The sequence below is a fragment of the Macrobrachium nipponense genome, chromosome 2, assembly GCF_015104395.2.
Source record: "Macrobrachium nipponense isolate FS-2020 chromosome 2, ASM1510439v2, whole genome shotgun sequence".
Lineage (NCBI taxonomy): Eukaryota > Metazoa > Arthropoda > Malacostraca > Decapoda > Palaemonidae > Macrobrachium > Macrobrachium nipponense.
Window position 1 is genome coordinate 140,235,822 of NC_087201.1, and position 26,758 is coordinate 140,262,579.

Sequence of the window (26,758 nt, forward strand, 5' to 3'; positions counted from 1 at the left end):
ATGATAACTGCAATGAAGAAACGTCAAATATCCACACTTTGTTCAAGCTAAACCTTAATAGATTGCGAAACTGTAGTCAGATACTGGATGGATATTATCCATCCGCGGATGATCTTGAACATACATTAACTGACAAAATAAGGATGGCATACTGGGTTGTTCTGGGGCCATAAGCTGAGTCAATCCGGGATGAGTAAGGAACCCTCAGCTAATACCATATACCTTTACACAGCCGAATTTGGTCTCCAAAGCTCAAAGAGTATGATCACATATAATAACTTCGAAGACAGTTATTTAATAGTTATATACCAAGATTTGAAACAATGAAATTTCAAATATATATTATATATATATATATATATATATATATATATATATATATATATATATATATATATATATATATACTAATTGCTTTTCTAAACTGATATGAAAAGCAAGAAACTGACTCTTAAACACAATGCTTACTTTGTTGCCCTAAACTGTAATCAAACACTGAAATAAAATATAGCATTAAACATAAGTTACGTAAAGATGAGTGGGTTTTACATCAGACCTTAAGCGACTTTTGTACGTAGCGCTTTATACGATCTAACGCTGTAAAATTCATTTGTTTTTTTATGAAACGATAGTTCGATAGTGCTTATGTATTTGCTAAGTCTCACTGCAATCTACAAAATTTTAAGAGGGGCTTTATGTATTAAAAGAGATGAACACTTCATGAGCTGTGATCTCGTAATCAATCTCATTAATTTAATGATAAATATCATTATTTATTGAAATTAAGTTTTTATTATTCCAGATGCGTAAATTCTTGATTTCTGTAGGCACCCTTCACCTTACACTGCCATTATTCATGGTAATCGTCAGTCTATTTCTATGCATACATTTCCTCTTCACATACAGTTACAGATAATAAACCTTATTTCTCTTGTCTCCTAAAAGCTTCAGTTATGCCCTGTTCAGGGATCACGCTTCTCAGTTACGCCACTCTATACTTCCCATCCAGTCTCACCTAGACCGTGGTCTTCACAATGTCGTGCGCCTTCTGGTAAACCTGACTGCGGAGTCACTGCAGAGTTCGTTCGTACAAATTATGTCGTCTGTTCCTTATTTGGCGCTTTAAAATTGATTTCAAAAGTCATACCTTCCAAATCCAAAGTTTGACTTCCATGGACTTTGTCTCCTCACTCCTCTGATTTATTCTCTCTTTATCTTTTGAATCATACATGAACTTGTGCCTTTGCCAGAGTCGGTCGTGTTTTTTTCTTTTCCGCAAAAGCTGCTATAATAGTGAAAAAATCTAACCAGCAAGAAAGTAGGTAATTGTGCCAATTGAAAACAGTCGTTTCTTTTACTAGCACACTTGATATCTATTGCACTGAATCATGTAAATAAATAATCTACATGACTTTGTTATTCATCCTTCTTTCAAGACTAAAAGGCTTACATTTCCAGGCACTTCATTTGACCTTGTCTGTGATATGGATAACGCAGATCACAGCAGGAAATTTGTTTTTATAAACAGAAATGATTTGTCTGGCATTTGAAAAAATGTACGAAAATACATACACTGGAGAGGGGAAAGTCATCTAACCTTGGAGAATCATCTGGAAATCATCCGGAACTGAAGAATGACATATACCCTTAAAAAATTCCTGCATCACATAACGAGCACCTTCGTAAATCCTTGGTAACATTGGTAAGAAGGGCTGTGATCATTCTCCATGAAAACAAAATATCCATGATAAGAGATAGAGTAAGAATTCCTCTTTCTTCCTCTCTCGACTTTTGAGATCTTTTGAATGTCGCTGGTGTCCTTGGCATAGAGCATTTTATAGTGTTAAATCGTACTGCGTCATCCAAACCACTTCTTATTAAAGGAAGAGCGACCTGTTTAACATTCCTGGCCTCGATTTGAAAGATGCGATACTTTATTATCTACACTGAATGAGAGGAATTTTAGATTACCTTGGCAGGTAATACTCAAACTTTAAACATAGCCTAGCTTTAGATAGAGATTGCTCCAAAGCAGGAATAAAATCACATCACGTTTCCCCTGTAAAGGCAAGGAAGGAATACCTCTGGAGTAGTGAGGAGGAAAAGGTACCACTCCTGAGGGAAGCTGGCAAATGGAAGACATATGACCTGAGGGGGAAGCCTGCCTTTCTTTGCTCATCCCGACCCCAACGGTGCTGACTGATGACAAATTCCTCAGGAGATAAGTCGGGTGGAAGACTAAAAGTTAGGGTGCTTTCAGACACAGCACCTACTTTCACATCTTGTGACTTGTATCGTCTCTGTTATGCTTTACGCTTAATACTGTGTTTCTCTTCAGTCATAAAAAATCAGTAGAATCCGAAAACTTATTTTTATGGTAGATTGGGATGCTGTGGTTTTTCTATTTTTCTTTTTTTTTTCAGTAAGAAACAGGATATTTCGTTTACAAACACCGATCAAGCTGGAAGCAGTCTACGAGTGCATGCATATATACATATACTTTCAGTTCTCAAATCGGCGTAAATAAGTATTTGCTTATAGTCAGTTCACTAAAAGAGCTTACTTTGCTAAAGGATAAATCTATAAAACATTAAAATTAACTGTAATTAAAAAGAATGATGATCATAAGATATAGAGTTGAAATAAAATAAAAATTATGAGATCTAGTTACTTCTAAAATTGAACATCCCTCAAAGACACTGGGAAAGCACGCAAGAAGCGATCACTCTGCAATCTACATCCACTTTGTAATGACACCAAATTTAATACTACTCTCTCACAACATTCGTAATTTTCTCTCTCCTGCTTAGTTTTGGGTTGATATATGTGAGAGTACTGGGGAGGCTAGCGAAACAATTGTGCGTAAGAACTTTTGATAAAATGCAACATTAGCTGGCCAATATTCTGTTATTTACAGACAGCTACACACGGAGAAGGAACAGTTGATGAGGTGAGATGTGATTCCGCGATAAAAGACGCACTATTCTGAATTAAATAAAGGTAGGTAGCAGGAAAAACGTGAGGTGGGTGTTTCAGGCTTCACGAAGATGTAAGGACGCCTTGAAGGGCTTACAATGGGAATTATTTTTGCCCAGTGAATAAGCATAATTACTTTAAGTGGCAAGTGTTTCTGAACACACGGACGTTTGGGTGGTTAAGGCTGGAGGCTCTCTTAATGTCAATTATTAGTTTCTTCCAGCTCCTCTGAGAGATACTTAACCATAGGTTGCATTTTCAAGTCATCACACACAGGAGATGTTCTCCCTTTTAGGTAACATCTGGCATTCTGAACCTTTATCGCCTTTGCTACAGAATTACTCCAGTAAATTCTTTGTAAGTGCAGAATACAGATGAAAGCTCACGCGCCCTTTATCAAATATCTGCTCTTGCCTCATGTTTGATCAAGACCTTTACGGCGACAAGTGCCACTAATTTCTAATACTTAAGCCTTAAAATTTCCAGCGATCATGAAGAAAATTCCTCTGACGTTCATATGTGAAGAGGGAGATCTCTAGTGCAAGGAATTAAATTTGATCCAGCAGTTGAATTATATATATATATATATATATATATATATATATATATATATATATATATAGTATATATATATATATATATATATATATATATATACATATTTCAGCGTCACCCTTTATTCAGGGGAAACTTCTGGATCAGATTCAGTTGACTGTCTAGTACTGTAAAACGACATGTGATAGCTTAACTGAATTAAGGTTTATATGAACAAATATAACAAGAGTACCTGAGGCACTTGGTAAGAAAATTATAACCTGGAGTGAGCAAATTATTGGTCTTGGTAGGTAAACTGCCACTGAATCATGACGAAATTTGCAATATAAATGTAAAAAGTCTCAAGTTGTCCTTTCCAGTTCAAGAGTTGTTCTTTAAATTTCATGGTTAAATGCCATACAGAACAACAAATTATTGAAAGGCCTTCTTTAAATTAGTTATCATATTAACTGAACTAGAACTGAACTAGTAAGTTCTCCTAAACACAGAAGTAATTTCAAATGAAACAATGCGTCTCAAATGAAAGATTCAAGATCAACGGGCTCTCTCTACTGATAGATATATAAACATATCGATGGAAAGTAGAGTTGCCTCTTTTCAAAAATCTCATACTATGATAATAAGAGATTTAATTGAATGGAGAGAGAAAAAATAACAACAAATTTCTCTTAACTCCTGAGCCTACGGAATGCGGATGTTGACACAAGAGCCTTCGCAATATGCAGTACTGTATCACCCTAACATACCTCAATATCAATAAGGTAAATTGATTCTGTCCTGCACAGCAAAGTAATACGTCTCTCTCTCTCTCTCTCTCTCTCTCTCTCTCTCTCTCTCTCTCTCTCTCTGAGTCAGATGGACCAGCAGCAAACACAGGACCCTCTGAGACAACTAGCGTAAAACAGACGCTTCAAATGGGATTTAAATCTGTTAAAATACTGCGTGTAATATGTACAGGTCAACCGACACCCTTCTCTGAAGAGTAACATTTAAACGGGTTCCATGTAGGTTTAAATTGCTTATCAGCTTAACGCATCAGCAATTAGGACTGAATGTGTACGTGTTCGAGTTTGTGTGTTTGTATGTTTTAGAGAGAGAGGAAGAGAGAATTTAAATTCGAGATCCCCATGGCATTTATTTTTAACCACATGATTAACTAAGAATGATCGTAACTGAGTAAAGTAACGAGAACGGAGGCTGTCATTCTTTGCGAAATCCATTGGCTTTATTCTTACTAATGAGGCTTACTTGATCAATTGTAGAGCAGTACATAGTATGTAACACGAGTGTGCCCTTGTTAAACAGTTCATTGTCCTTATCATATTCATTTTAATATCAGCATAAGGCCAGAAACTTGCAAAAGCTCCAATACAAAAGAATGACCACATGATAAAAAAGTAAAAAGGGAACCGGCAAAACAATTTAAGAAACACATATATATACATACATACACACAAATATATACGTATAAGTGCGTATGTGTGTGTGAGCGCGCTTGCATACAAAAATACACATATATACACGAGTACATATATGAGGATACTACTTCTAAACATAACACTTTCTAGACTATCAGTTTCAAACGTTAAGCCGCAAGTAACCCATTAATATCAAATTCACTTTGCCATGGACCAACAGGTAATTTCAAATAAGTGCATTTTCCCCCAACCAACCGGCCCACGACCCCACCCGCTGCCTTTTGGTACGGTAGAGGGTGAAAATATATTTATTCATCACTCTTAAGGTTGAAAACTTTGTGACATTAGATTTCAATAGCCACAAACTTAATTGCTCTGACAATATGTGATCAACCACCATTACCAAGAGACAACATACGCTGCTACTGTGCAAAGCCCTGAGGTAGATAATATTAGATTTATAGAATGAGGAACTCTACCTAAAATTTATTTCAAGAATAAAGCATACCAGACAGAAAAGAAAATTCATGCTTGATGCATAACACTGAGGTTGGACAAAACTGATTTTGTTACAAAACATCAAATATTCAAACAAAGCTTCTTATGTTTCTTTTCCGCGAAAATGAGCCGAGAACCCAGAAATCAATTCAGGGTTGTCTGGGAAAACTAAAAGTATTATAGCTATAACGTCTAAAATAGAGAGAGAGAAAAAAAACACGAGTAATGAATTACAAAATGCTATGATGACCACAGCAAAAAAAGATTAAAATGAAAAAATTCAAAGTGCCCTGGTATGTTATCCCAAAAACTTCTGAAGTAATAAGTTAACATGGTGAAGCCAGTATTCATTATACAAGGAAGAGAGAGAGAGAGAGAGAGAGAGAGAGAGAGAGACCCTTTTTTAAACTTCCAACGCTATTTTACAGAACAACATTATAAAATTTTAAGGTATATACAATATACATGGCAAAACCATCGTCTCACTGGACGGTCTTCATCCCAGTTTTCTGAAAAGTAGATAATATTATTATTATTATTATTACTGTACACATGGGTTTCAAAGCTTGAGTCGCTGAGGAGGCAGTTCACAAGGTCTTTTAAATGTATTGTGAGAGTATATTTAAAGAACCTTGGGATGGACATTGAACATGTCAGCATCCTCGCCCATCTGAGGAAGGTCTTGATCACAGTCTGCAATATCTCAGTATGGCAACGTGAAATAAACAGGCATACGCCCGTAACAGCCGGGAAGGCTGTCAAGTGTAGCATTCCTGCTCGTTCCGAAGACAGCAAATAGATGACATCGAATTGACTGCATAAGCTACGAATGCAATCATTTTCTTTTAATGCTTCTCGGTTTCTTTGCTATTACGTAGCTTCTGTCTGTCGACCAGTGCTGTCCATATGCTGCTGCTGCTGCTGCTACTGCTGACACCGTAACTATGACTGCTGACGACTGTCATTCAAGAACATTGATGATAAAAAGAACTGGATGAAGAGAGGCCCGATGAAACTAGGGTACCACGAAGGAAGGTTATCACAATTATATCACTCTTCCGTGGAAAACCAAGAAATCTAATAAATTTTCCTATTTAGAGCTTGTTATGGAACAGGAAGTTCATTTTTGTTCCTTCGTTATCAGTTGCCATAAATGGTTATTCTTATTCCTAAGAAGAAACGGCGTAAAATGTTTTAACACAATTCTTTCCAAATTCTGGTGGTGTTCCTTGTCCAACGTTGGTTCGGACAGGAGGAATTTACACAGTCCACTTTCCATATTTTACTTAACAAACCTTGTGCAAGGGAAAACTGTACGTTCTGGGACATGGTTTCCAGTTACTGGCCAGTTAGACTTTCTTTCTATGTCCCAATTTGCTGGAAACTCTCTCTCTCTCTCTCTCTCTCTCTCTCTCTCTCTCATACACACACAGAGTGAAAATCTATATACGAAGTTTGTGCCTTCATATTTCCCTCACCTCTTCTCGTTACAAAATGCATACCCTCATTTATTTTCATACAGTTCCTATTAGCAACAATTCACGAAGGGAGGTTCTGCTGTCTTTGCACTCACGTGGTGCACTGTAAGCATTAGTGAAGAGGGTTTGCCGCGTCACTTCGGCCCTAGCTGCATCCACTTCATGCCCTCTGACTTGACTTCCATTTCCGCGTCCTTTCTTCAGTCCTGCTGTCCAACCTCTCTAGCTGTTATCTTTCAGTGCGACTGTGGAGCTTTCTCCCTGTTCTGTTCGACCTTTGGATCCTTGTACTTCATCTCCTTTGTTCTCTGGGTCACTTTACCTCCCAGTCCAATCACTCCAACTCCCTATTTCCACTGTCTTGGCGCTGAACGACTGAAAGAGCCAAAGGGTTTAGCTTGACAGCCTGAATTTCATACATATATCACTGGGGCTTGTCATGACAGCCTCAATTTCAAACACCCATCACAGGCATGGGCCTTTGCTTGACAGCCTCAATTTCATACACCCATCACAGGCATGGGCCTTCGCTTGACAGCCTCAATTTCAAACACCCATCACAGGCATGGGCCTTCGCTTGACAGCCTCAATTTCATACACCCATCACAGGCATGGGCCTTCGCTTGACAGCCTCAATTTCAAACACCCATCACAGGCATGGGCCTTCGCTTGACAGCCTCAATTTCAAACACCCATCACAGCCATGGGCCTTCGCTTGACAGCCTCAATTTCATAAACCCACCAAAACCATAGGCCTTAACTTGACAGCCTCAATTAAAAACACCCATCACAGGCATGGGCCTTCGCTTGACCGCCTCAATTTCATAAACCCACCAAAGGCATAGGCCTTAACTTGACAGCCTCAATTTCAAACACCCATCACAGGCATGGGCCTTCGCTTGACAGCCTCAATTTCAAACACCCATCACAGGCATGGGCCTTCGCTTGACAGCCTCAATTTCAAACACCCATCACAGGCATGGGCCTTCGCTTGACAGCCTCAATTTCAAACACCCACCACAGGCATAGGCCTTCGCTTGAGAGCCTCAATTTAAAACACCCATCACAGGCCAAGGGCCCTTCGCTTGACAGCCTCAATTCATAAACCCCCACACCAGGCTAGGCCTTAAACTTGACAGCCTCAATTTCAAAAACCCCATCCAGGCAAGCCTGGGCCTGGCGCTTGACAGCCTCATTTAAAACACCCATCACAGGCATGGCCTTCGATTTGACAGCCTCAATTTAAAACACCCATCACAGGCAATTAGGCCTTCGCTTGACCAGCCTCAATTTAGGACACATCAGCCATGGCCTTCGTTGGACAAGCCTTCAATTTTAAAAACAACCCCATCACAGCAGGGCTTCGTTGAGCCCAATTTCATCACCCCATCACAGGGCCAAGGGCCTTCTTGACAAGCCTCCAATTTCATAACCCAGGGGGGGGGGGGCCACAGGCATGGGCTTAATTTGACAGCTCAATTTCCACCCACACCGCATGGGCCTTCTTGACCGCTCAATTTCAAAAAAACACCCAACCAAGGGGGCCTTCGTTGACAGCCTCAATTTCCAAAAACATCACAAGCCAGGGCCTGGCTTGGACCAGGGCATCATTTCAAAACCCACACAGCCATGGCCTTCTTGACAGCCTCAATTTAAAAACCCATAACAGCAGGGGCCTTCTTGACGCCTTTCAATTTTTCAAAAACCCCCAATCACAACCAGGGCCTTCGCGAAGCCCTCAAAAAAACCCCAAAAAAACCCATCACAACCAGGGCCTTGGCCTTGACAGCCCAATTTCAAAAAACCCAAATCACAGCCATGGCCTTAGCTTGACAGCCTAAATTTCAAAAAACCCATTCACAGGCCATGGGCCTTCGCTTGGACGCCTCAATTTAAACACCCATCACGGGGAGGCAATGGGCCGGCGGTTAACTTACAGCTTCAATTTCAAACCCTCATCATCGCCTGGCCGGGTGGGTCGCGGGTTTGAGCAGCCTCAACTGTCCAAACAGGCGCCACCCAGGCATTTTAGGGTGCCTTCCGCGTGAGAGCCTCAATTTAAAACACCCGGATCACCCAGGGGGGCGAGGGCCTTCGCTTGACAGGCCTCAATTTCATAACCCACCACAGGGCCATTAAGCCTTAACTTGCAGCCGCCAATTTCAAAAACCCATTTCACAGCCTGGGCCTTCGTCTTGAAACAGCCCTCATTTGGGCGAACAACCCAGCACAGGCATGGGCGGCGTGGTCGCTTGAACAGCCTCAATTTAAAAAAACACCCATCACAGGCATAGGACCGGTTCCGCTTTTTGCAGCCTCAATTTAAAACCCCTCACAGCGCATGGCCCCTTCGCTTGAACAGCTTTCAATTTGCCAAACCCACCCTCCACGGCCAAGGGCTTGGGCCGCTTTGACCCAGCTTCACTTTCATGCACCCATCACAGCCAAGGGCCCTTAACTTGAACAGCCTTTCAATTTCCATAAACCCTCAAACCCAGGAATGGGCTTCGTTGACAGGACTCTTTCATAACCCATCACAGCCCTATGGGAGGCCTTCGTTGACAGCCTCAAATTTCATACACCATCTCAGGCCATGGGGGCCTTGGGCGGGGGGGGGGGTGTGGTGCTGCTCGTTTTTAAGCAGCTTCATTTCATTACCACCCATCACAGCCATGGTCCTTCGCTTGGACAGCCTCAATTTTTCATACAACCCACCACGGCATAGGCCTTAACTTGAACAGGCCTTCAATTTCCAAAAACCCATTACAAGGCATGGGCCCTTAACTTGTGAACCAGCTTCAATTTCCAAAAACCCATTCACAACCAGGGTCCTTCGCTTTGGGACCAGCCTTTCAATTTCAAAAACCCATTCACAGCCATGGGCCTTTGGCTTGACAGCCTTCAATTTCGAAAAAACCATCACAACCATGGGCCTTCGCTTGCCAGCTCATTTGTTCAAAAACCCATCACAGCCATGGGCCCTTGGCTTGACAGCCGCAAAATTTAAAACAAAAGGCCCATCCACAGCCAATTAAAAAGGCTTGGCCGCTTGACAGCCTCAATTTAAACACCCCTCACAGCCATGGGCCTTCCTTGACCCCCCAAAAAGCCCCCCCCCCTCAATTTAAAAACACCCACCCATCCACCAACAGCCATTGGCCTTTTCGCCTTGACAGCCTCAATTTCAAAACCCATCACGCCCATGGGCCTTCGCTTTTGACCATCCTCAATTTAAAAACAAACCCATCACAGGGATGGGCCTTCGCTTGACAGCCTCAATTTCGAAAACCCATCACAGGCATGGGCCTTGGCTTGACAGCCTCAATTTCGAAAAAAAATCACAGCCATGGGCCTTCGCTTGACAGCCTCAATTTAAAACACCCATCACAGGTATGGGCCTTCGCTTGACAGCCTCAATTTCAAGCACCCATCACAGGCATGGGCCTTCGCTTGACAGCCTCAATTTCAAGCACCAATCATAGGCATGGGCCTTACTTGACAGCCTCATTTCAAAACAAAAAACATCAGCCCAATTGGGCCTTAACTTGACAGCCTCAATCTCAAAATCCATCAGCCATGGGCCTTAACTTGACAGCCTCAATTTTCATAAACCCATCACAGCATGGGCCTTAACTTGACAGCCTCAATTTCAAAAACCCATCACAGCCATGGCCCTTGGCTTGAACAGCCTCAATTCAAAAACCCATTACAGCCATGGGCTTAACTTGACAGCCTCAATCATAAACCCATCACAGCATGGGCCTTGGGCTTGACAGCCTCAATTTCAAAAAACTCATCACAGCCATGGGCCTTAACTTGACAGCCATCATTTCATAAACCCACAGGCATGGGCCTTAACTTTGACAGCCTCAATTTTTTTTTTCCAAAACCCATCACGCCATGGGCCTTACTTGACCCGCTTCAATTTCATCCCAAACCCTCACAGCATGGGCCTTAACTTGACGCTTCAATTTCAAAAAACCCATCACAGCCATGGGTCTTAACTTGCAGCCTTAATTTCATACCCCCACCCCTCACAGCCATGGGCCTTAACTTGACAGCCTCAATTCAAAAACCCATCACAGCCATGGGGCTTGGCTTGAGGCTCAATTTCATAAACCCATCACAGCCATGGGGCCTTAACTTGACATCCTCAATTTTCAAAACCCTCACAGCCATGGGCCCTTACTTGACAGCCTCAATTTCAAAAACCCATGACAGCCATGGGCCTTAACTTGACAGCCTCAATTTCAGAAAACCCATCACAGCCATGGGCCTTAATTGACAGCTTCAATTTCAAAAACCCATTCACAGGCCATGGGCCTTAACTTGACAAACCTCAATTCATAAACCCATACAGCCATGGGGCTTTGCTTGACAGCCTCAATTTTCAAAAAAACCCACCACAGGCATGGGCCTTAACTTGAAAGCCTCAATTTCAAAAACCCACCACAGGCATGGGCCTTAACTTGACAGCCTCAATTTCAAACACCCATCACAGCCATGGGCCTTCGCTTGACAGCCTCAATTTCAAGCACCCATCACAGGCATGGGCCTTCGCTTGACAGCCTCAATTTCAAGCACCCATCACAGGGATGGGCCTTCGCTTGACAGCCTCAATTTCATAAACCCATCACAGGCATGGGCCTTCGCTTGACAGCCTCAATTTCAAAAAGTCATCACAGGCATGGGCTTTAACTTGACAGCCTCAATTTCAAAAACCTATCACAGGCATGGGCCTTAACGTGACAGCCTCAATTTCATAAACCCATCACAGTCATGTGCCTTGGCTTGACAGCCTCAATTTCATAAACCCATCACAGCCATGGGCCTTAACTTGACAGCCTCAATTTCAAAAACCCATCACAGCCATGGGCCTTGGCTTGACAGCCTCAATTTCATAAACCCATCACAGCCATGGGCCTTAACTTGACAGCCTCAATTTCAAAAACCCATCACAGCCGTGGGCCTTAACATGACAGCCTCAATTTCATAAACCCATCACAGCCATGGGCCTTAACTTGACAGCCTCAATTTCAAAAACACATCACAGCCATGGGCCCTGGCTTGACAGCTTCAATTTCATAAACCCATCACAGCCATGGGCCTTAACTTGACAGCCTCAATTTCAAAAACCCATCACAGCCATGGGCCTTAACTTGACAGCCTCAATTTCAAAAACACATCACAGTCATGGGCCTTAACTTGACAGCCTCAATTTCATAAACCCGTCACAGGCATGGGCCTTAACTTGACAGCCTCAATTTCAAAAACCCATCACAGCCATGGGCCTTTGCTTGACAGCCTCAATTTCATAAACCCTTCACAGCAATGGGCCTTGGCTTGACAGCCTCAATTTCATAAACCCATCACAGCCATGGGCCTTGGCTTGACAGCCTGAATTTCATAAACCCTTCACAGGCATGGGCCTTAACTTGACAGCCTCAATTTCATAAACCTATCACAGCCATGGGCCTTAACTTGACAGCCTCAATTTCATAAACCCATCACAGGCACGGGCCTTAACTTAACAGCCTCAATTTCAAAACCCATCACAGGCATGGGTCTTAACTTGACAGCCCTCAATTCATAAACCCACCACAGCCAAGGGTCCTAACTGACAGCCTCAATTCATAAACCCACCAGCCAGGGCCGTAACTTGACAGCTCAATTTCAAAAAACCCATATCACGCCATGGGCCTTAACTTGACAGCCTCAATTTTCAAAAAACCCATCACAGCCATGGGCCTAACTTGACAGCCTAAATTTCATAACCCACCACAGCCAAGGGCCTTAACCTTGACAGCCTCAATTTCAAAACCCACCACAGCAAGGGCCTTAAAACTTGACAGCCAATCAATCAAAAAACCCATCACAGCATGGTCTTACTTGACAGCCTCAATTTCAAAAACCCACCACAGCCAAGGGCCTTAATTGACCGCCTCAATTTCAAAATCAACCACAGCCAAGGGCCTAACTTGACAGCCTCAAATTTCAAAAACCCATCACAGCCTGGGCCTTAACTGACAGCCAATCATTTCTAAAACCCATCACAGCCAAGGGCTTAACTTGACAGCCTCAATTTCAAAACCCATGAGAAGCCATGGGCCTTAACTTGACAGCCTCAATTTCAAAAAACCCATCACAGACAAAGGGGCCTTAACTTGACAGCCTCAATTTCAAAAAACCCATCACAGCCAAGGGCCTTAACTTGACAGCCTCAATTCAAAAACCATCACAGCCATGGGACTTAACTTGACAGCCTCAATTTCATAAACCCATCACAGCCAGGGGCCTAACTTGACAGCCCTCAATTTCAAAAAATCAAAAAAACCAATCACAGCCAAGGGCCTTAACTTGACAGCCTTAAAACCAAATTTCATAAACCCCACCACAGCCAAGGGGGGGGGGGGGGGGCCTTAACTTGACAGCCTCAATTTCAAAAACCCATCACAGCCATGGGCCTTAACTTGACAGCCTCAATTTCAAAAACCCATCACAGCCAAGGGCCTTAACTTGACAGCCTCAATTTCAAAAACCCATCACAGCCATGGGCCTTAACTTGACAGCCTCAATTGCAAAGATCCATCACAGCCAAGGGCCTTAACTTGACAGCCTAATTTCAAAAAACCCATCACAGCCATGGGCCTTAACTTGACAGCCTCAATTTCAAAAAACCCATCACAGCCAGGGGCCTTAACTTGACAGCCTCAGTTTCAAAAAACAAAAACCCATCACAGCCATGGGCCTTAACTTGACAGCCTCAATTTCAAAAACCCATCACAGCCAAGGGCCTTAATGTGACAGCCTCAATTTCATAAAACCCATCACAGCCATGGGCCTTAACTTGACAGCCTCAATTTCATAAATCCTCCACAGCCAAGGCCCTTAACTTGACAGCCTCAATTTCATAAACCCATCACTGGAATGAGCCTTGGCTTGACAGCCTCAATTTCAAAAACCCATCACATGCATGGGCCTTAACTTGACAGCCTCAATTTCATAAACCCATCACAGCCACATGGGCCTTAACTTGACAGCCTCATTTCAAAAACCCATCACAGGGCAATGGGCCTTAAACTTGACAGCCTAATTTCAAAAATTTCAAAAACCCATCACAGCCATGGGCCTTAACTTGACAGCTTCAATTTCAAAAAGCCATCACAGCCATGGGCCTTAACTTGACAGCTTCAATTTCAAAAAGCCATCACAGCCATGGGCCTTAACTTGACAGCCTCAATTTCATAAACCCATCACAGCCATGGGCCTTGGCTTGACACCCTCAATTTCAAAAACCCATCACAGCCATAGGCCTTAACGTGACAGCCTCAATTTCAAAAACTCATCACAACCATGGGCCTTAACTTGACAGCCTCAATTTCAAAAACCCATCACAGCCATGGGCCTTGGCTTGACAGCTTCAATTTCAAAAAGCCATCACAGCCATGGGCCTTAACTTGACAGCTTCAAATTCACAAACACATCACAGGCATGGGCCTTAACTTGACAGCCTCAATTTCATAAACCTATCACAGGCATGGGCCTTCGCTTGACAGCCTCAATTTCAAAAACCCATCACAGCCATGGGCCTTCGCTCAACAGCCTCAATTTCATAAACCCATCGCAGCCATGGGCCTTCGCTTGACAGCCTCAATTTAAAAAACCCATCACAGCCATGGGCCTTAACTTGACTGCCTCAATTTCAAAAACCCTTCACAGGCATGGGCCTTAACTTGACAGCCTCAATTTCAAAAACCCATCGCAGCCATGGGCCTTCGCTTGACAGCCTCAATTTAAAAAGCCCATCACAGCCATGGGCCTTAACTTGACAGCCTCAATTTCAAAAACCCATCACAGCCATGGGCCTTCGCTTGACAGCCTCAATTTCAAAAACCCATCACAGCCATGGGCCTTTAACTTGACAGCCTCAATTTAAAAAACCAATCACAGCCATGGGCCTTAACTTGACAGCCTCAATTTCAAAAACCCGTCACAGCCATGGGCCTTCGCTTGACCGCCTCAATTTCAGAAACCCGTCACACCATGGGCCTTTACTTGACAGCCTCAGTTTCAAAAACCCATCACAGCCATGGGCCTTAACTTGACAGCCTCAATTTCAAAAACCCGTCACAGGCATGGGCCTTGGCTTGACAGCCTCAATTTAAAAAACCCATCACAGCCATGGGCCTTAACTTGACAGTCTCAATTTCAAAAACCTGTCACAGGCATGGGCCTTGGCTTGACAGCATCAATTTCAAAAACCCATCACAGCCATGGGCCTTAACTTGACAGCCTCAATTTCAAAAACCCATCACAGACACGGGCCTTAACTTGACAGCCTCAATTTCATAAACCCACCACAGCCAAGGGCCTTAACTTGACCGCCTCAATTTCAAAAACGCATCACAGGCACGGTCCTTAACTTGACAGCCTCAGTTTCAAAACCCCATCACAGGCATGGGTCTTAACTTGACAGCCACAATTTCAAAAACCCATCACAGGCACGGGCCTTAACTTGACAGCCTCAATTTCAAAAACCCATCACAGGCATGGGTCTTAACTTGACAGCCTCAATTTCAAAAACCCATCACAGGCACGGGCCTTAACTTGACAGCCTCAATTTCATAAACCCACCACAGCCAAGGGCCTTAACTTGACCGCCTCAATTTCAAAAACGCATCACAGGCACGGTCCTTAACTTGACAGCCTCAGTTTCAAAACCCCATCACAGGCATGGGTCTTAACTTGACAGCCACAATTTCAAAAACCCATCACAGGCACGGGCCTTAACTTGACAGCCTCAATTTCAAAAACCCATCACAGGCACGGGCCTTAACTTGACAGCCTCAATTTCATAAACCCATCACAGCCATGGGTCTTAACTTGACAGCCTCTATTTCAAAAACCCACCACAGCCATGGGCCTTAACTTGACAGCCTCAATTTCAAAAATCCATCACAGGCATGGGCCTTAACTTGACAGCCTCAATTTCAAAACCCCATCACATGCATGGGCCTTAACTTGACAGCCTCAATTTCAAAAATCCACCACAGCCAAGGCCCTTAACTTGACAGCCTCAATTTCAAAAACCCATCACTGGAATGAGCCTTGGCTTGACAGCCTCAATTCCAAAAACCCATCACAGCCATGGGCCTTAACTTGACAGCTACAATTTCAAAAACCCATCACTGGCATGGGCCTTGGCTTGACAGCCTCAATTTCAAAAACCCATCACATGCATGGGCCTTAACTTTGACAGCCTCAATTTCTCCCATACACCCATCACAGGCATGGCCTAACTTGACAGCCCAATTTTTCAATAAACCCATCACAGCCTGGGCCTTAACTTTGACAGCGGCTCAATTTTCAAACCCATCACAGCCATGGGGCCTTAAACTTGACAGTCTTCATTTCAAAAACCCATTCACAGGCATGGGCCTTTGGGTTAACTATTACATCCTCAATTTCATAAAAAACCCCATCACAGCCATGGGCCTTAACGTTGACAGCCCAAACAATTTCATAAAACCCATCACAGCCATGGGCTTAACTTGACAGCCTCAGTTTTCCAAAAACCCATCAGCCGCCATGGGCTTAACTTTGATGCCTGGGCAATTTCAAAAAGCCATCCAAAAAGCCATCAACAGCCATGGGCTAACTTTGACAGCCTCGCCTTTCCAAAACCATCATTTCAAAAATCCCATGGCTTTAACTTGACAGCCTCAATTTCCAAAGCCTCCAACTTGAACAGCCTCCAATTTCAAAAACCCAATCACAGCCATGGGCTTAAATTGACCTCATTAAAAACCCAAAAATCACAGCCAATGGGCTTAACTTGACAAAAAGCCTCTATTTCAAAAACCCATCACAGCATGGGCCTTCGCTTGACGCCTCAATTTCCCCCCCCCCCCCCCAAAAAGCCCATCAAGCCATGGGCTGGCTTGAACAGCCTCAATTTTCAAAAAGCCATCAGCCATGGCTTAACTTGACAGCCTCTATTTCAAAAAGCCATCACAGCCATGGGCCTTAACTTGACACCCAATTTCAAAAAACCCACACAAGCCTGGGCCTTAACTTGAAGCTTCTTTCAAAAACCCAGAACAGCCTGGGCTTTAAACTTTAGCACCCCCGTCAATTTCCATAAAACCCATCACGCCATTGGGCTAAACTGACAGCCTCAAAAAATTTCACCCCCAAACCCACAGCCCATGGCTTACTTTGAAAGCCCTCAATTTCAAAAAGCCCATCACAGCCATGGGTTTAACTTGACTGCCTCAATTTCAAAAAGCCATCACAGCCAGGGCTTTACCTTGGACAGCCTCAATTTCAAAAACCCACACAGCCATGGGCTTAACTTGACAGCCTCAATTTTCCAAAAACCCCATCACAGCCGCGGGGCCTTAATTTGACTGCCTCATTTCAGAAACCCATCACAGCCATGGGCTTAACTTGACAGCCCTCTCTTTTCAAAAACCAATCACAGCCTTGGGCTTAACTTGACAGGCCTCTATTTCAAAAAACCCATCACAGCCATGGCCTTCCGCTTGACGCTTCAATTTCAAAAACCCATCACAGCTGGGCCTGGCTTTGACCGGCCTTCAATTCAAAAAACCCAATCACAAGGCCATGGGCCTGCTTACAGCTTCAATTTCAAAAAGCCATCACAGCCAGGGGCCCTTGCTTGACTGCTTCAATTTCAAAAAAGCCATCACAGCCATGGGCCTTGGCTGACAGCCTGAATTTCATAAAACCCATCACAGCTATGGGCCCTTGCTTGACCGCCTCAATTTCATAAACCCATCACAGCCATGGGCCTTGGCTTGACAGCCTCAATTTCATTAACCCATCACAGCCAGGGGCCTTGACTTGACAGCCTCAATTTCATAAACCCATCACAGCCATGGGCCTTAACTTGACCGCCTCAATTTCAAAAACCCATCACAGGCATGGGCCTTGGCTTGACAGCCTCAATTTCATAAACCAATCACAGCCATGGGCCTTGGCTTGACAGCCTCAATTTCATAAACCCATCACAGCCATGGGCCTTGGCTTCACAGCCTCAATTTCATAAACCCATCACAGCCATGGGCCTTGACTTGACAGCCTCAATTTCATAAACCCATCACAGCCATGGGCCTTAACTTGACCGCCTCAATTTCAAAAACCCATCACAGGCATGGGCCTTAACTTGACAGCCTCAATTTCATAAGCCCATCACAGCCATGGGCCTTGGCTTGACAGCCTCAATTTCATAAACCCATCACAGCCGTGGGCCTTGGCTTGACAGCCTCAATTTCATAAACCCATCACAGGCATGGGCCTTGGCTTGACAGCCTCAATTTCATAAACCCATCACAGCCATGGGCCTTGGCTTGACAGCCTCAATTTCAAAAACCCATCATAGCCATGGGCCTTAACTTGACAGCCTGAATTTCATCAACCAATCACAGGCATGGGCCTTGGCCTGACAGCCTTAATTTTATAAACCCATCACAGCCATGGGCCTGAACTTGACAGCCTCAATTTCATAAACGCCCATCACAGCCATAGGGCCTTCGCTTGACAGCCTCAATTTAAAAAAAAAAAAACCCATCACAGCCATGGGCCTTAACTTGACAGCCTCAATTCATAAACCCATCACAGGCATGGGCCTTGGCTGGACAGCCTCAATTTCATAAACCCCATCACAGCCATGGGCCCTTGGCTTGACAGCCTCAATTTCATAAACCCATCACAGCAATGGGCCTTAACTTGACAGCCTCAATTTCATAAACCCATCACAGAAATGGGCCTTCGCTTGACAGCCTCAATTTCATAAACCCATCACAGGCATGGGCCTTGCTTGACAGCCCTCAATTCAAAAACCATCACAGCCATGGGCCTTAACTTGACAGCCACAATTTCAAAAAGCCATCACAGCCATGGGCCTTACATTGAACCAGCCTCAATTTCAAAAACCCATCACAGCCATGGGCCTTAACTTGACAGTCTTGCAATGTTCCCCCCCCCCCCAAAAACCCATCACAGCCATGGGCCTTAACCTTGACAGCTTTCAATTTCAAAAAACCAGTCACAGCCATGGGGCCTTAACTTGACAGCCTCAAATTTCAAAAGCCATCACAGCCATGGGCCTTAACTTGACCAGCTTCAATTTTCAAAAAGCCATCACAGCCATGGGGCCTTAACTTGACAGGTCTTCAATTTCAAAAAGGCCAGCCATCCAGGCATGGGCCTTAACTTGACAGCCTCAATTTCATAAAACCCATCACAGCCATGGGCCTGAACTTGACAGCCCTCAATTTCATAAACCCATCACAAGGAGCCATTGGGCCCCTTAACTTGAGCAGCTTCAATTTCAGAAACCCATCACAGCCATGGGCCTTAACTTGAAACAGCTTCAATTTCAAAAAAGCCATCACAGCCATGGCCTTAACGTTGGCACAGCTTCAATTTCAAAAAGCCATCGACAGCCATGGGGCCTTTAACTTGACGAGCTTCAAATTTCAAAAAGCCATCACATCCATGGGCCTTAACCGCTTGACAGCTTCAATTTCAAAAAGCCCAATCAACAAGGCATGGGCCTTAACTTGACAGGCCCTCAATTCATAAACCCCAATCACCAGGCATGGGCCTTCAACTTGACAAGCCATCAATTTCAAAAAACCCAGCACGAGCCATGGGCCTTAACTTGAACCAGCCTTCAATTTCATTAAACCCATCAACCAGCCATGGGCCTTAACTTGACAGCCTCAATGTCAAAAACCCAATCACAGCCATGGGCCTTAAACTTTGACAGCCTCATTTCATAAAACCATCACAGCCATGGGCCTTAACTTGGACAGCCACAATTTCCAAAAAACCCATCACAGCCATGGGCCTTGAACTTGACAGCCTCAATTTCAAAAATAAACCAATCACAGCCCATGGGGCCTTAACATTGACAAGCCTCAATTTCAAAAACCCATCCACAGCCATGGGCCTTAAACTTGACATCCTCAATTTTCCAAAAAACCCCATCACAGCCATAGGGCCTTAACTTGACAGCCTTCAATTTCATAAAACCCATCACCAGCCATTGGGCCGCATAAACTTGATAGCCTCAATTTCAAAAAAACCCATCACCAGCCCACTGGGCCTTAACTTGACAGCCACAATTTCAAAAAAAAACCCCCCCATTTCCCCACAGCCATGATGGGCCTTAACTTGACAGCCTCACATTTCAAAAAGCCATCACAGCCATGGGGCCTTTACTTGACAGGCCTCAATTTCAAAAATCCATCACAGCCCATAGGGTCCCTTGGCTTGACAAGACCTCCAATTTCGGAAAACCCCATCACAGCCATGGGCCTTAATTTGATAGCCCTCAATTTTCAAAAACCCATTCACAGCCTGGGCCCTTCCTTAACTTGACCAGCCTCAACTTTTAAAAAACCCATCCACAGCCATGGGGGCCCTTAACTTGACAGGCTTCATTTCAAAAACCATCACAGCCATGGCCCTTTTAAACTTTGGACCAGCCCTCAATTTTAAAAACCCACCCATCACAGCCATGGTCCTTAACTTGACCAGCTTCCAATTTTAAAAACCCCATCACTAAGGCATTGGCCTTAACTTGCACTGCTTCAATTTCAAAAAACCGCATCCACCAGCATGGGGCTTAACTGAACATGCCTCAATTTTCATAAACCCATCACAGGCCATGGGCCTTAACTTGGACAGCCTCAATTTCATAAAAACCCATCACTGCAATGGGCCTTAACTGTTGACAGCGTTCAATTTCAAAAGAAAGCCATCACAAGCCATGGGCCTTTACTTGACAGACTCAATTTCAAAAACGCCATCACAGCCATGGTTTTGGGCCCGCCTTAACTTGAAACAGCCTCAACTTTCATAAACCCATCACAGCCCATGGGCCTTAACTTTGACAGCCTCAATTTCCTAATTAAATCCATCCAGCCCATGGGCCATTAACTTGAACAGCCTCAATTTCAATAAACCCATCACAGCCATGGGCCCTTAACTTGACAGCCCTCAATTTCAAAAACCCATCACAGAAATGGGCCATTAACTTAACCAGCCCTCAATTTCATAAAACCCTCCATCACGCCATGGGCCTTGAACTTGACAGCCCCTCAATTTTCAAAAAAAAAACCCCTCATACAGCCATGGGTCCCTTAACTTGACAGGCCTCAATTTTCATAAACCCATCCACAGCCATGGGCCTTAACTTGGACAGCTTCAATTTTCATAAACCCATCACAGCCATGGGCCCTTAACTTGACAGCTTTCAATTTCCATAAAGCCATCACTGCAATGGGCCTTAACTTGACCGCCTCAATTTCAAAAACCCAATCAACACAGCCATGGGCCTTAACTTGACAGCCCTCAATTTCATAAACCCTTCATCAGCCATTGGGCCTTACCTTGAACAGCCTTCAATTTCATAACCCCATCACAGCCATGGGCCTTAACTTGACAGCCTCAATTTCATAAACCCATCACAGGCATAGGGCCTTAACTTGACAGCTTCAATTTCAAAAACCCCATCACAGAAATGGGCCTTAACTTAACAGCCTCAATTTTCATAAAACCCATCACAGGCATGGCCCTTAACTTGACAGCTTCAATTTTCAAAAAAGCCATCACAGAAATGGGCCTTAACTTGACAGCCTCAATTTTCATAAACCCATCACAGGCATGGGCCTAACTTGACAGCCTCAATTTCAAAAAAACCCATCACAGAAATGGGCCTTAGCTTAACAGCCTCAATTTCAAAAACCCATCACAGCAATGGGCCTTAACTGACGAGCCTCAATTTCAAAACCCATCATAGCCATGGGCCTTAACTTGACAGCTTCATTCAAAAACTAATCACAGGCATGGCCTTGGCTTGACAGCCTCAATTTCATAAACCCATCACAGCCATGGGCCTTAACGTGACAGCCTTAATTTCAAAAAAAACCACCCATCACAAGGCATGGGCCTTAACTTGACAGCCTTAATTTCATAAACCCTCACAGCCATGGGCCTTAACTTGACTGCCTCAATTTCATAAACCCATCACAGCATGGCCTTAACTTGACAGCCGCAATTTCATAACCCATCACAGCATGGGCCTTAACTTGACAGCCTCAATTTCAGAAACCCATACACAGAAATGGGCCTTAACTTAACAGCCTCAATTTCAAAATTTTCCCATAAAAACAATTCCATTAAAAGCCATGCCATGGCCCTTGACAGCTTCAATTTCAAAAAAACCCATCACAGCCATGGTGGGCCTTAACTTGACAGCCTCAATTTTTTCAAAAACCCATCACCCAGCCATGCCAGGCCTTAACTTGACAGCCTCCAAGTTCATAAACCCATCACAGCCATGGGCTTAACTTGACAGCTTCAATTTCAAAAACCCATCACAGCCATGTGCCTTAACTTGACAGCCTCAATTTCATAAACCCATCACAGCCATGGGCCTTAACTTGACAGCTTCAATTTCATAAACCCATCACAGCCATTGGGCCTTAACTTGACAGCTTTTTTCAATTTCAAAAACCCATTACAGCCATGGGCCTTCAACTTAACAGCCTCAATTTCGAAAACCCATCACAGCCGATGGGCCTTAAACTTTGACAGCCTCAATTTCAGAAACCCATCACAGGCATGGGGCCTTGGCTTGACAGGGGCCCTCAATTTCCATAAACCCATGACAGCCCATGGGCCCTTAACTTGACAGCCTCAATTTCAAAAAAAAACCATTCACAGCCATGGGCCTTGGCTTGACAGCGTTCAATTTCAAAAAAAAAACCCATCAAAGCCATGGGCAGTGGGCCTTGGCTTGACAGCCTCAAATTTCATACCACCCATCCACAGGGCAATGGGCGTTTTGGCCTTGACAGCCTCAAGTTTCATACACCATCACAGGCATGGGCCTTTGGCTTGGACAAGCCTGAATATCATAAACCAATGACAGGCTTGGCTTGGACAGCCCTGAATTTCATAACCCAATGACAGGGCTTGGCATGACAGCCTGACTTCATAAATCAATGAACACAAAATGATTACAGTGCGAATCACAATAATAATTGAGGCAGTCAAGTTAAGGCCATGGGCCTTAACTTGACTGCCTCAATTTCAAAAACCCATCACAGCCATGGGCTTAACTTGACAGCCTCTATTTCAAAAACCCATCACAGCCATGGGCTTAACTTGACAGCCTCTATTTCAAAAACCCATCACAGCCATGGGCCTTCGCTTGACGGCTTCAATTTCAAAAACCCATCACAGCCATGGGCCTTGGCTTGACGGCTTCAATTTCAAAAACCCATCACAGCCATGGGCCTTGGCTTGACAGCTTCAATTTCAAAAAGCCATCACAGCCATGGGCCTTGGCTTGACAGCTTCAATTTCAAAAAGCCATCACAGCCATGGGCCTTGGCTTGACAGCCTGAATTTCATAAACCCATCACAGCTATGGGCCTTGGCTTGACCGCCTCAATTTCATAAACCCATCACAGCCATGGGCCTTGGCTTGACAGCCTCAATTTCATTAACCCATAACCAGAACACCAGGGGGGCCTTGACTTGACAGCCTCAATTTCATAACCCATCACAGCCATGGGCCTTAACTTGACCGCCTCAATTTCAAAAACCCATCACAGCATGGGCCTTGGCTTGACAGCCTCAATTTCATAAACCAATCACAGCCATGGGCCTTGGCTTGACAGCCTCAATTTCATAAACCCATCACAGCCATGGGCCTTGGCTTCACAGCCTCAATTTCATAAACCCATCACAGCCATGGGCCTTGACTTGACAGCCTCAATTTCATAAACCCATCACAGCCATGGGCCTTAACTTGACCGCCTCAATTTCAAAAACCCATCACAGGCATGGGCCTTAACTTGACAGCCTCAATTTCATAAGCCCATCACAGCCATGGGCCTTGGCTTGACAGCCTCAATTTTCATAAAACCCATCACAGCCGTGGCCTTGGCTTGACAGCCTCAATTTCAAAAACCCATCACAGGCATGGGCCTTGGCTTGACAGCCTCAATTTCATAAACCCATCACAGCCATGGGCCTTGGCTTGACAGCCTCAATTTCAAAAACCCATCATAGCCATGGGCCTTAACTTGACAGCCTGAATTTCATCAACCAATCACAGGCATGGGCCTTGGCCTGACAGCCTTAATTTTATAAACCCATCACAGCCATGGGCCTGAACTTGACAGCCTCAATTTCATAAACCCATCACAGCCATGGGCCTTCGCTTGACAGCCTCAATTTAAAAAAAAAAAACCATCACAGCCATGGGCCTTAACTTGACAGCCTCAATTTCATAAACCCATCACAGGCATGGGCCTTGGCTTGACAGCCTCAATTTCATAAACCCATCACAGCCATGGGCCTTGGCTTGACAGCCTCAATTTCATAAACCCATCACAGCAATGGGCCTTAACTTGACAGCCGCAATTTCATAAACCCATCACAGGCATGGGCCTTAACTTGACAGCCTCAATTTCAGAAACCCATCACAGAAATGGGCCTTAACTTAACAGCCTCAATTTCATAAACCCATCACAGCCATGGGCCTTGGCTTGACAGCTTCAATTTCAAAAACCCATCACAGCCATGGGCCTTAACTTGACAGCCTCAATTTCAAAAACCCATCACAGCCATGGGCCTTAACTTGACAGCCTCAATTTCATAAACCCATCACAGCCATGGGCCTTAACTTGACAGCTTCAATTTCAAAAACCCATCACAGCCATGTGCCTTAACTTGACAGCCTCAATTTCATAAACCCATCACAGCCATGGGCCTTAACTTGACAGCTTCAATTTCATAAACCCATCACAGCCATGGGCCTTAACTTGACAGCTTCAATTTCAAAAAGCCATCACAGGCATGGGCCTTAACTTGACAGCCTCAATTTCATAAACCCATCACAGCCATGGGCCTTAACTTGACAGCCTCAATTTCATAAACCCATCACAGCCATGGGCCTTAACTTGACAGCTTCAATTTCAGAAACCCATCACAGCCATGGGCCTTAACTTGACAGCTTCAATTTCAAAAGCCATCACAGCCATGGGCCTTAACTTGACAGCTTCAATTTCAAAAAGCCATCACAGCCATGGGCCTTAACTTGACAGCTTCAATTTCAAAAAGCCATCACAGCCATGGGCCTTAACTTGACAGCTTCAATTTCAAAAAGCCATCACAGGCATGGGCCTTAACTTGACAGCCTCAATTTCATAAACCCATCACAGGCATGGGCCTTAACTTGACAGCCTCAATTTCAAAAACCCATCACAGCCATGGGCCTTAACTTGACAGCCTCAATTTCATAAACCCATCACAGCCATGGGCCTTAACTTGACAGCCTCAATTTCAAAAACCCATCACAGCCATGGGCCTTAACTTGACAGCCTCAATTTCATAAACCCATCACAGCCATGGGCCTTAACTTGACAGCCACAATTTCAAAAACCCATAATTTCAAAAGCCATGGCCTTAACTTGACCGCCTCAATTCATAAACCCACATCACAGCCATGGGCCTTAACTTGACAGCCTCAATTTCAAAAACCCATCACAGCCATGGGCCTTAACTTGACAGCCTCAATTTCAAAAACCCATCACAGCCATGGGCCTTAACTTGACAGCCTCAATTTCATAAACCCATCACAGCCATGGGCCATAACTTGATAGCCTCAATTTCAAAAACCCATCACAGCCATGGGCCTTAACTTGACAGCCACAATTTCAAAAACCCATCACAGCCATGGGCCTTAACTTGACAGCCTCAATTTCAAAAAGCCATCACAGCCATGGGCCTTTACTTGACAGCCTCAATTTCAAAAACCCATCACAGCCATGGGCCTTGGCTTGACAGCCTCAATTTCAAAAACCCATCACAGCCATGGGCCTTAACTTGACAGCCTCAATTTCAAAAACCCATCACAGCCATGGGCCTTAACTTGACAGCCTCAATTTTAAAAACCCATCACAGCCATGGGCCTTAACTTGACAGCTTCAATTTCAAAAACCCATCACAGCCATGGGCCTTAACTTGACAGCCTCAATTTTAAAAACCCATCACAGCCATGGGCCTTAACTTGACAGCTTCAATTTTAAAAACCCATCACAGGCATGGGCCTTAACTTGACAGCTTCAATTTCAAAAACCCATCACAGCCATGGGGCTTAACTTGACAGCCTCAATTTCATAAACCCATCACAGCCATGGGCCTTAACTTGACAGCCTCAATTTCATAAACCCATCACTGCAATGGGCCTTAACTTGACAGCTTCAATTTCAAAAAGCCATCACAGCCATGGGCCTTTACTTGACAGACTCAATTTCAAAAAGCCATCACAGCCATGGGCCTTAACTTGACAGCCTCAATTTCATAAACCCATCACAGCCATGGGCCTTAACTTGACAGCCTCAATTTCATAAACCCATCACAGCCATGGGCCTTAACTTGACAGCCTCAATTTCATAAACCCATCACAGCCATGGGCCTTAACTTGACAGCCTCAATTTCAAAAACCCATCACAGAAATGGGCCTTAACTTAACAGCCTCAATTTCATAAACCCATCACAGCCATGGGCCTTAACTTGACAGCCTCAATTTCAAAAACCCATCACAGCCATGGGCCTTAACTTGACAGCCTCAATTTCATAAACCCATCACAGCCATGGGCCTTAACTTGACAGCTTCAATTTCATAAACCCATCACAGCCATGGGCCTTAACTTGACAGCTTCAATTTCATAAAGCCATCACTGCAATGGGCCTTAACTTGACCGCCTCAATTTCAAAAACCCA